An 11538-nucleotide genomic window follows, 5' to 3' on the forward strand; every position below is an offset into this window, starting at 1 on the left:
AAATGTGATATTTTCCTTTACGTAGCCACATAACCCAAATCAAACAGTGAGTGAAATCCAAAAGTAAGCAACTGGTTCAAACAAAAGTCTACAAGAACAGATGAACGTCCTGTTTCTGATAAATGTCACGATCTTACCTTTCAGGGAGACGATATGTTTCCCTCAAAACGTAATTTAAAATGAGGTTTACTTATACAGGAGCGTAACGTTTTGGAAGACAGAGTGGCGGAAAGGATTTAAAGAAGTTTTTAACCTAAGTAGGGCTGCAATTCTTTGCTTTTGTCACGAATATGACATTTTATTTATTTTTAAAGCATGAACAGAAAGCCAGACTTGACTGCATCCCGATCAAATGGAACTAATGGCAAAAAAAGAAGAAGAAAACTCTGGCACAACAAAAACGTATTTGATCATTTACCCTTTAAAGACACCAGTAAATAATACAAATGTCGTCTCTGTGCAATACTTCAAATCTCAAACAAATACAGCGTTCTTCAATATGTGATGAAGAACAGCAGTAAAAGCCTCACTGCGGAGGAGATGAAAACAGATTTTATTTTTTTTTTAACTTAAAAAATGACTTAAAGGATTTTCAGCAAACTTGGCAGTCAACTGAACCTTTATTTGAAATGCTGAATTTCCTGATCCAATCTGTCTCTGAGGACTGAATCACATATTTCGAAGGAGGTGATGTGAAAATTGATCACTCCAAGATGTTTTCATAAATCCAGCAGAGCCTGAGCTGCAGAAAAAAAAAAAAAAAAAAGTTTCTTATCCAGTAGGCAGCAGAGAGTTGGATTTGGTTGCAAAGCTGCATCTCCCATCCTCTCCTCACACAGCTGATGCTGCCAACACTTCACCCCAGCACCCATGTGATTTCCTTCCACTCCATCCCTCATCCCTAAGAGGCAACCTGGGAGCGAGTTTGTCAGGCTTAGTGGAGCTGACTGTACCTTCAGCCTGTCGCCAAGCAGAACTAAACTAACCACCCCAGCGCAGAAGCAGCGCTGCTTGCTGGAGCTCAACCGTGCCGAAGGGGGCAATTTAAAAAACATTATAATCACATGAGGAGAAATGTCTCTGGCTTGATAATTAGCAGTGGCAAGTGGGGGATATCTTCGACGCTCTTTGGGTTGTCCGCAGCGCTTCGGCATAATGGGCTTCTTCCTCTGTGCCCAGCTGCCTCTGAAGCGCTTTTAGCAGCGAGGAAACGCACACATTCATAATTCATGTTGGTTTTAGAGGAGCAGTGTTTCCTCAAAGTGTAAATTGTGTTGTGCCCATTTCTGCACTCCTACTTGCAAACAAAGCCAATGCAGTTCAAGTGATAAATGACAAAGTAGTTGGATGTTTTTTTTTCTGTTTTTTGGGGGGGAAGTTAAAGTTATTTACGTACTTGTGGAGGGTTATATGAGAAGACTGACATCCACAGAGTTCTGGGCTCTGTGCATGATCAGCCTCTGTGGACCCCGTTACTATCCTGACCTGTGACATCTTTTGAAAAACTTTCTACAAATACAACGACTGCAGCTGTACATGAATCTGTGCTGGTTGTTAAGGGGGTGAAACTGCTACAGATGTTTGCTGAGTTGTATTTGCTGCTATAGAAGCTCACCGTGTCTCATGTCCTCGGTAATTTCATCAGTAGGCGATGGAGAACCTGCTGCTGCTGCCGCTTCGCTCTCTGGGGGCCATGTGGTTCAGGATGTCAGGATATGCTGGGTAATATTGAGAGATAATGTTGTACGAGATGGTTGCTGTGATTCTGATTCGTTTAGTTTATGTAAAGTATACGCTCCGAGCCATTCCGCTTCACTGCCTCCAATCTAAGCAACATGCTGACTTGAACAGTCTCAGCAGATGGTACATACAGGATTTACAGCATCTTAATCTGCTTATAATATACATTACTGAGAGACTCCCTTTTTATTGGCTCATTCTGTGAAGATCTTGTCCGACTATAATGCAAATGAGGTAAGCTGAGAAATATCTTAAAGGCCAAATATCAAACTGTAATGTGCTGGTAGGCCGATTTCTAACTAAAATAACTTTGTAAAACTGAAAAACAGAGTCATGACTTACATTTCAATTAGACTCTGCCTCACTGATCGTCATGATTCATAACTTAAATGATTTTCTCTTAATTTCTTGGTTTACTTTGTCTACTTTTATCGTGTGACAGTGACGGAGGATCATCAGGTGTTAACGTCTTTAGAGGCAGCTGCAGACTCAGTTTTTAAGCAAGTCAAGCCAGTGTGGTGTTCATCTACGGTAAGTACAGATCATAGACTGTATAAAAGATGGAATTAGTTACCATGACATCATCCGTTGGTTTCTGCACTGAGAAAATGAAGCCAGGGTTTTGCTACTTCCTGGTTGACATCTTGGACTTTTGGAGCCAGTGACGCAAAAATCGTCAGAGGGGGGCGGAGCCATAGGAGCAGGGATTGGTCAGACGGATTGAGAGGCGGGCCCTCTCTGCCCGCCCACATTTACCGCCTTCTGCTCGCTTCGTCTGTATCGTCGCTGACTGTCAATCAAGCCAGCCACGCCCCTTGCCCCGCAAAATCTTGACGATTTTTTAAAAATTCAGTATTGATTCATTTTCAGATTGGCCACCTGGTCTCTGGATTTGACGATGAAAACTAATAAGAAAAACATCCTGAGCTGTAGGAATGCGGTATTTCGTGATCTGTGATCACTTCTTTTCCAATTCAAGTCTATGGGAGCCAGGGCTTTTTGGAGCCAGCAGCTAGTGGACGCAGGTTTTTGACACTTCTGGGTTGGCTTCATTTTTCAGGGCCGGTTGCTACGTCCATCTTTTATACAGTCTATGATACAGATGAACTGGTGTTCGACCAGAACTACCATTAACTCAGAGCNCCGCCTTCTGCTCGCTTCGTCTGTATCATCGCTGCCGACTGTCAATGCAGCCAGCCACGCCCCTTGTCCCGCAAAATGTTGACGATTTTTTAAAAATTCAGTATTGATTTATTTTCAGATTGGCCACCTGATCTCTGGATTTGACCATGAAAACTAATAAGAAACACATCCTGAGCTGTAGGAATGCAGTATATTGTGATCTGTGATCACTTCTTTTCCAATTCAAGTCTATGGGAGCCAGGGCTTTTTGAAGCCAGCAACTAGCGGACGTACATTTTTGACACTTCTGGGTTGACTTCATTTTTCAGGGCCGGTTGCTACGTCCATCTTTTATACAGTCTATGATACAGATGAACTGGTGTTCGACCAGAACTACCATTAACTCAGAGCAGCTGCACCCTTAATCATGCACAACTTTAATCCTTGAAACAGTTTAAATGGTTGCGTTATTTAAAATGTCACTGCCGTACAGTTGTCCTGAGTTGGGAAAGAGACCAAAACTGCTTTCTGTACCAGGCGTAAACGTGTTTCTTTCTGCTGTAAAGTTTAACATTTAACATTTATTTCTTTAATGATCAACTCACTTTTGCAGCTGGCTTCTAGTGGCCAGTCGAGGAACTGCAGTTTTGCCAATTCAGCTTTATTTTTCAGCCTCGGAGGCTGCTGCTTGATGGCATCTTACAAATCTTGAGATTCCAATGAATCCACTGACACCAAACACACCAAATGACTGCTTGTAATGACTTTCTGCAGCTATCTGATGAGCTCACCTTGTATGACTGCCTCAGTAACAGATGAAGGACCTGCTGCTGCTCAAATCTCTGCTGCTTTTTCTAAAGCTGAGGGCCATGTGGTGATTATGCCTGACATTGAAGCCATGACGCTTAATAATTTACTGCAGTGATTCATTTATTTTATGCAAAGTTAATAAGGTCCAAGCTCGACTCCTGGCCTTCAGTCTAACAACTGCTCATCAGACTGTCATTAAGCTCTGATAGCTGTGCTCACCTTTTGTTTTAGAAGGAAATCAGTTCAAAGATGTTTTCTTCGGTTTGCTATATTTCAGTTTCCTTTCTTCTGATCTCTCTGTCTTGAACAAAGACACGATTCAATCACAGCGCACATCAGCGCTCCAGCGCCAGCAGTCACTCTGTTCAATTAAGTGTGTTTAGAGAGGAATCCCAGCGCGGGACCAACTGAACAGTTTCATCAGAGTCTCCACTGTTTTATATTTATTCATATTTTTGATACAAACCTCAGACTCTGAACTGACTTATTCATCCAGTTCTCATTTAGTTATGTGACTGAGGATTTAAAATAAAGCAAACAAAAGCCTGCTGGGGTCTTGAGCAACCAGTTTTCCTCCGACTAACTATTCTTGCCTGGTCAATACACGACTCCAACCAGCAGCACCAGTTAGATTAACATAGAGACTGAAAACAGGACAAAACAAGCTGGTAGCACCTCAGAAATACACAAAGTAAATAAAATGAAGTAGTGACCACATGGAGTCTACGAGCAACAAAACCGCCAAGTGTCTATTTCACACCTTGTTTTTTGTACAAACAAACTAAACACACACTCACCTACCAACAAACAAACAAACAAACAAACATGTGTTATGTTTGAGCCTTTGTGATTCCAGAAGATGATATTGTTTGTTATCTTTGCACAGAGTGAGTCTTTATGCTAACGCGCTTTGTAAAAATGTAATTTGATGGATTTTTTTTTCTTTTCACTTAATATTAAACTATAAAAACAGACTGTGAATATACACGTCTCATGTAAAGTAATATTAAAAACTCATACCTGCAAATGACTATAAAAGTTCAATTTTTAAATCTGAAATCTTGACATGAAAAGACTGCTTTTATTTTAATAACTTTATTTTTGTCTCCAGATGGTAGATTGTGAGGCTACAGATTGAAGAGGCCAGTATCAGCTCCAGCAACACTGAGATCTGGGACATAAATGGTTTTCAAACTAAGACATATTTATCTTTCTTGTCATCTTTTAATTAGCTTTTCTTTTCAAGGTGAATGCAGCTCATCAGGTCAAGGTCCCAGTAAAAGTGGATTCAACTACATTTGAAGTTATTTTCTTTTTATTTGAAGCATGAAATAGTTCAGTAAATAATGTAAATAAATTTCTAATATTATGTAAATTAAGTGATCTGTGACCGAAAAGGAAATATTTATTCTGTAATTTTACATAGATCTGTCGGTTGAATGAGAGATATCTTGTATAATTAGAGGATTTTTAATATGCTGAATGAATGCCTTTTCATTGTTGTATAATATCTACAAGCTTTGGTGCTTTGTCTAAATACAGGTTTTATTATTATAGCCATCTACCTATATAATAACTACAGCTAATTTAATTGTTTTTATGCGTGTAAATATTCTTCAAAGCCAAAAGGAAAAGGTACACACAACCTCATGTTTAATTAAGGCTAGAAAATGCACAGTGCTTTTAAAAGGTGGATTTTTTATTATTGTTTGTATGTGTTTGACACTTCAGCTGCTGAATTAATATTATTTTTGGGGGCTATTCTTTAGATTTTTTAAAATTTTTTTTTACACTATAAGCTACATATTTGCAAAATATAACCAAAAACACAATCAGCCTGTCATTTAATTTTTTATCAAGAAGGAAAATAAGTTCATACTAAAAAGCAAAAATTAAACTTGCTCAAAATGACAGTGTTCTACTTGTTCAGTTTGACTCCTGCAGCTTTTCTTCAGTAGCCAGAAGCCTTGGAGTGAAATCTTTTCAACATTACTGCTGCAGTCATTCGTATCGTCTGTGGAGCTTTAAAACACACACAATCACAACACGATACACAAAGGTCCCTCAGCAACAATATAGTGATAAAGCGACAGAGTCTGAAACTGCCGGCACCGCCACTGGCAAGCCAAGCATATCTGCACACCAACCATTTATTCTTATTTCACCACTGTGTCTCTTCCTGGCTCTGCTCGCCGTCGTCATTTACGGCCTCTGACAATTCATGTGACAAATAGACCTCCAGGACGCCTCCCTGCTGGAGCCCCGTCTCCTCAATCTGCACTTCTCCTTTGGTGATAATCGTCCGGTAGTGAAGACTGACCATGTGCATCAGCCACCGGGAATCACTGTCTGGCATCAGGATCCACCAGCTGCCAGCGTCAATCATCAGGTCTGATCCGAAGCCACCGTCGGGCTCGTCGTAGTGAAAACACGCCACCCTGTGGAGGGAAGCGCCTCGGAGCGCATCACACTGATGAGCAGAGCCGAGGCTTCGGTCCGCATCCACAGCAAACACTTGATTTTAATATGATGTAATGCTTTATTGATCCCTGGAGCAGAACGCTCCCTCCAGCTGTAGGTCAGAGCACCGGGTCAAACACAAACAGCCATGTTTGGCTCGTGGACATGTTGGTGGGATGCATGTTTGCTGACGCTGCAGCTTGGAGGTGAATCTTCCAGTGGACGTCCTCCTGCACGAACCACAACACCGAGATCATCTGTGAATCTCAGGAAATACGAAGCAGATGTTGTGTTTCTGTGTTTCTACACTTTGCACCGAAGAATTCAGGCAGGAGCTCAAAATGAAATACAACCAGATTCCTTCAGTGTCCTATATTTTCTTCTAGAACGAATCCCATCCAGTATTTGAATGTCCACCTTCTGTCCTCCTCCAGACAGAAGCAAACTTCCACACAGACGAGGCACCAGAGTGGCTTTAATCTTTCACCACATCCACATGTGATGCTTTGTATATAAGCACCAGTTAACTAGGCCAAATTCCTTGTGCACCCTGCTTACTTCTACACTTGTGCCTCTGACCCAGTCTGTCTGTCAGTCTGTCTGTCTGTCTGTCTGTCTGTCTGTCTGTCTGTCTGTCTGTCTGATGGCTGGTGCAGGGACAAGACAGTCTGGATTTGTTCAGTCAGTAAAAACCTGGTGGGTCAGGATGGCAGAGACACTTTGTTTACTCCAGTGGAGCTTTGCTTTTTCTGGTCCTCAGACGTGGATTTATTGGGTAACTAGATATAGTCATGAAGATGTAAGAAAGTAAAGTAAACCAAAAATAAAAGTGCTAAATTCTGGACAGATTTAATATGTTGAAAAAAGATGAGCACATAAAATAAACACATCTGCACATGAAAATAAGAACACTTTAGTAAATATTCATCGACTTCTAGCCGACAGAAGAAGATAATAAGTTTCTGTTCTGTCGACATTAACAGCTGATCATTACCTTGGCTTTGTTTTTGTACTAAATGTGACATAACTTGTTATTTAACAAGTTTTAGAGGTGCTAGAAGGAGACTTTTGTTACCATGACACAGAGCCATGAGGCTGCTTCTTCTAAACTAACTGACAGTTGGCTGCTATCAAACTTATCTGCCTCTCAGACTTTTGGGAGCATATTATCATTAATGCTGAATTCCTCCTTTAAAGGTGTCAAACTAATATGTATTTGTGTCACATTCATTTTAAACTTTGGCTGAATATATAAGTATGAACAACTTAAAGATTTTTATACTTTTGTGTTGTTTACAAACTCAATTCAATGTAAAGGTTTCAGAGGCTTTTTCTTGTTTGTTTTTTTAATTAAGTTTTCTCTTTCTTAAAAATAAAGCTTCCACACTTTTATTTTAATGCATACAAGTTTGAATAAATTGCGTACTCTAGCTTTAAATACTTACATACTCTGGATTCTGAGAGCAATAATAACGAGCCAGCAACGAAATTTAAATTTTATATTTTTTTGTTTTAATTCTTACCAGAGGTTTCTGAATTATGCTCACATTGAATATCACTGGAAAAAAGTTGTATATCTACACATATATCTACTAGTATATTTAGTCAAGTTATTGTCAACGTTATATCATACAGCACATTTAAAACACCTGTTGAGCAAAATAATGATAAAATAAATGAAAACTGGCACCCATCCAGAGTTCAGCCCTCAGGTACAATAACTAAAACTCCCCAATGAAGGATGAAACCGCTCAAAGAGGTTCCTCCTCCAAGATGATCAACAGATCTGTGCTAATTGTGGGCTAATTATTGCATTCTCCCATCTTTGTGTGCTAAACTAGAACCAGGTTTACTGTAAATGCTGGAAATAACTCCATCTGTATTTAAACTATACTTTAATGAGTGGAGGAACCAGCTGACTGCTGCAGATCTTCCCGACTGTTCTTCCTCTTCCACCTGCTGGTTGACTCTCTTCAGTCTCATCTTCAGCCTCAACAATATCGCTACTTCTGTGAGCAAAGTTATTTTGGCCACTTGTGACTGTAATGACATTTTTGGCCACTCTCATATTCACTTTCCTGAATCTTCTCCTGCATGAAACCAGCAAACAGCAACTTCAGCTTCAGAACCTGCAGACGTGTTTCATGCGTTCCTCCTCTTGACCACATAATTACAGTCAACAGTGTTAATGTCAGAGGTGGAATCAGTGCTGCTTTCTTCAGACTCATCCCACCATCTGCATTGTTTGCTGTCTTTAATTTCAACATCCTGTTCATCCTCCTCTCTTGACCTCGTCCTACATCCAGGCAGCAGATCCTCCTCATCTCCACCCCCAGTGGAACCCTCAACTGAAACTCTAACACCAGCTCCACCTGCCTTTCAAGGGGTTTGTCGGTGCCAGCAGTGTCAATGTGGATGTCCTCCTTGTTAACTGAATTGTCAATATGTTGTCGGGATCATTAGCGTCGTCAATACTGTTGTTGCTGTAATTGTCATTTTCATTGTTTTCATGCCCCTGCTTTAAATGTTGGTCCTCTGGTTGCAGCACAAAGTCCAGAAACAACACAAGGCCGGGCTCCTCTGTTACCTGGTTCTGGGATAAGTCAATCCAGGCAATAACTGCGACGTTAAGTTGATCAGCAGGTGGCCAATTCCCTCATTGGAAAAGCTGCAGGTGAAAATTGTGGCCTGCAAGATTAGACAATTATGTTACCATCCCATTTATAGTGAGTCTCTTTTTATATATATACAATGTTGGAGCTGCAGACAGACACTCCCAAATACATGCACACCCTCAGACACCAATTAAGCACAGCCGTTTGTTTCATGTGGTCCTATTTAGTTGACTGACACAACTTATTGTCACAAGATTGTCAGCAATGTTTTCAGCTTGTTGCTAATTATTAGATAATTTCCTCATTAAATCCATATCAGTATTCCACACTGTTGCACTGGGTGACATCTTTCCTCTGCTGGATGAACAGGAGCACTGGGATCATGTTGGAACGAGCAAAAGTAACTCAGCAGCACATTAAATCTGAGTTTCGTGCTATTCAAGCAGCTCGCACCAAACACTGCAGTTCCCACTTGTTTTGTGTAATTATTAAGCCTTTATATGTGTGCTGACGATTCATGCTAATGGACTAATCCACTGACCAGAACACCGTCTGGAGCTTAACAACCTGTAAAACCACAACTCGCCTCTTTTGTTTGGATTCAACAAATGGTGTTAATTAGGGAGATTTAGTGGTGCAGGGTCCTGGTGGGAAGATATGTTTTTACATTTGGATTGTTTAGCTGTTTCTCAGCGGTGTGCTAAGATAAGATAACCACATAAAGGCTTTATCAATTCTCTCAATACTCTTAACAGGACAGTGAATATAGATGTGATATACCCCCATAATGCCCAACTGTTCCTTTAACAGGGTTTAGGTTAGGACCAATTCCTTAACAAAAACTGTATTATATTACCTTCTAAGCTCAGACTGAACCTCCTCTGTTGGATAGAATCACTGGTTGAAGGATTTCTGTTGAAATGGAGTCAAGCTGCGATGTTCCCGCAGTTCAACATCTGGCCACAAACACAGCAGAGAGAGAAAGTTAGTGAAAGCGAGAGAAACCCACCAGAGACAAACAAGAGGACCAGACTTGCATATTTAACATAGTTTGTCAAAAAAAAAAAAAGTTGGCATGTGTTCTGAGGCCTGGGGGGAGTGTTTTGAATCAACTCTTTGCTGCAGCTCAACGAAGCTTTTCAGCATCCGACGTGTCATGAAGTTAAACCCGACTGGGGCCTGTCATGCTTGACCACTGTGTGAATCTGAATATAATCTTCTCCCGTCAGCACTAAACATACGTGAGTCTGTTGTTAAATGTTCTCATAGATTGCCATAATTTAGACACTTTCATGTTCCCCACAGGATCTTCTGTTGCTGTAGTCTGATCAGTTCTCATCACACTAAACTTGAACAGAATTTTCAGTGTTTTTTTTGTCAGCAACACAGACAGCAGACTTTAAACGGATTTAAATGGCATTTTGGGGCTTTATGGGCCAACTGTTCGCCCTCATCAGCACCTGCATCTTTTCTCCCGGACTATTTAAAGGTTCAGTTACCCAGAATACAGAGCAACAAAGATCTATAAGACTTACCAGTCTCTCTCCAGTTGGTAGCTTTGACATATAAGTTGTAAATCATCATAAAACTAATTCCAAGTTTAGAAAATACTGGTCTCACTATGATAGCAAGGTGTTAGAGACTCTGAAGTCAACTGGAAGAAGGTTCTTTGATCTGATGAGACCAAACTGAGTTGTTTTTTTGCCATCAGGCAGGAGGCTATCTTTAGTGGACACCAAACAATGCACATCATCACAAACACACCATCCCTACTGTGAAGCATCGTGGTGAAGACGAGCCTGTAACTTCTTTAGAGGACTCATAGCTGTCTTGGTGGCCTTCCTTGTCTCTTTCCTGCACAGTCACTCAGTTTTTGAGGATGGTCTGCTCGAGGCAGATGGATTTAACTGTACTCCAACAGACTTTTAATGACTTGGACATTTTAAAGTATCCATCTTTTGGCTTATACAGTCCTATCCACTTAATGTCATACTGTTTTATAGAATATCCAGCTTCTAATCATAAAATATCAAAGTCCCAAATCATTTCCTATATAACCTATAGTAAAACAGCCTGTTTATTGTCATAATCCTGGTTTTTTCATAACGAAATTCCCAGAAATTAAATCCACGGATAACTTTTACCCGTTTAAAATCATGGTCGGCTGATCCCCATCCATCCACTATCTATACACCCCTTAATCCTTACTAGGAGGGGCAGGAGTCTATCCCAGCTGACTCAGGGTGAAGACAGGGGACACCCTGGACAGGTCACCAGTCTATCACAGGGCTACACTTAGAGACAGACAACCAAGCACACTCACATTCACACCTACAGACAATTTAGAATCACCAATTAACCTCAACGTGGTTTTGGACTGTGTGGGAGGAAGTCGGAGAACCCGGAGAGAACCCACGCTGCACGGGGAGAACATGCAAACTCCACACAGAAGGATCCCAGGCGTCCTAACCCAGACACAAACTGGGGATCTTCTGGCTACGAGGCGACGGTGCTGATTTTACATGAATTTGCTTGAAAATTGTGCAATTATCAGATTAAAATCAGAAGATTTCTAAGCTAAGCCTTTAATGCTTCAAGATCTTGACGCCTCTGCATTCATACAGTTTAATATAAATGTGTAGTTCAGTTCAGGTGTAATAAGTTACTATTTTTTAGCAACAAATGTTATAAAGTTGTAGTTTTCTCTTAGCTGGCTTTGTTTTTGATTAATTAAAAGCTAAAGGGATCCATCAGACCAACCAATGATATAAAACACTTGTAATAATACATT

The sequence above is a fragment of the Stegastes partitus genome, unplaced genomic scaffold (genome assembly GCF_000690725.1).
Source record: "Stegastes partitus isolate 25-593 unplaced genomic scaffold, Stegastes_partitus-1.0.2 Scaffold1656, whole genome shotgun sequence".
Lineage (NCBI taxonomy): Eukaryota > Metazoa > Chordata > Actinopteri > Pomacentridae > Stegastes > Stegastes partitus.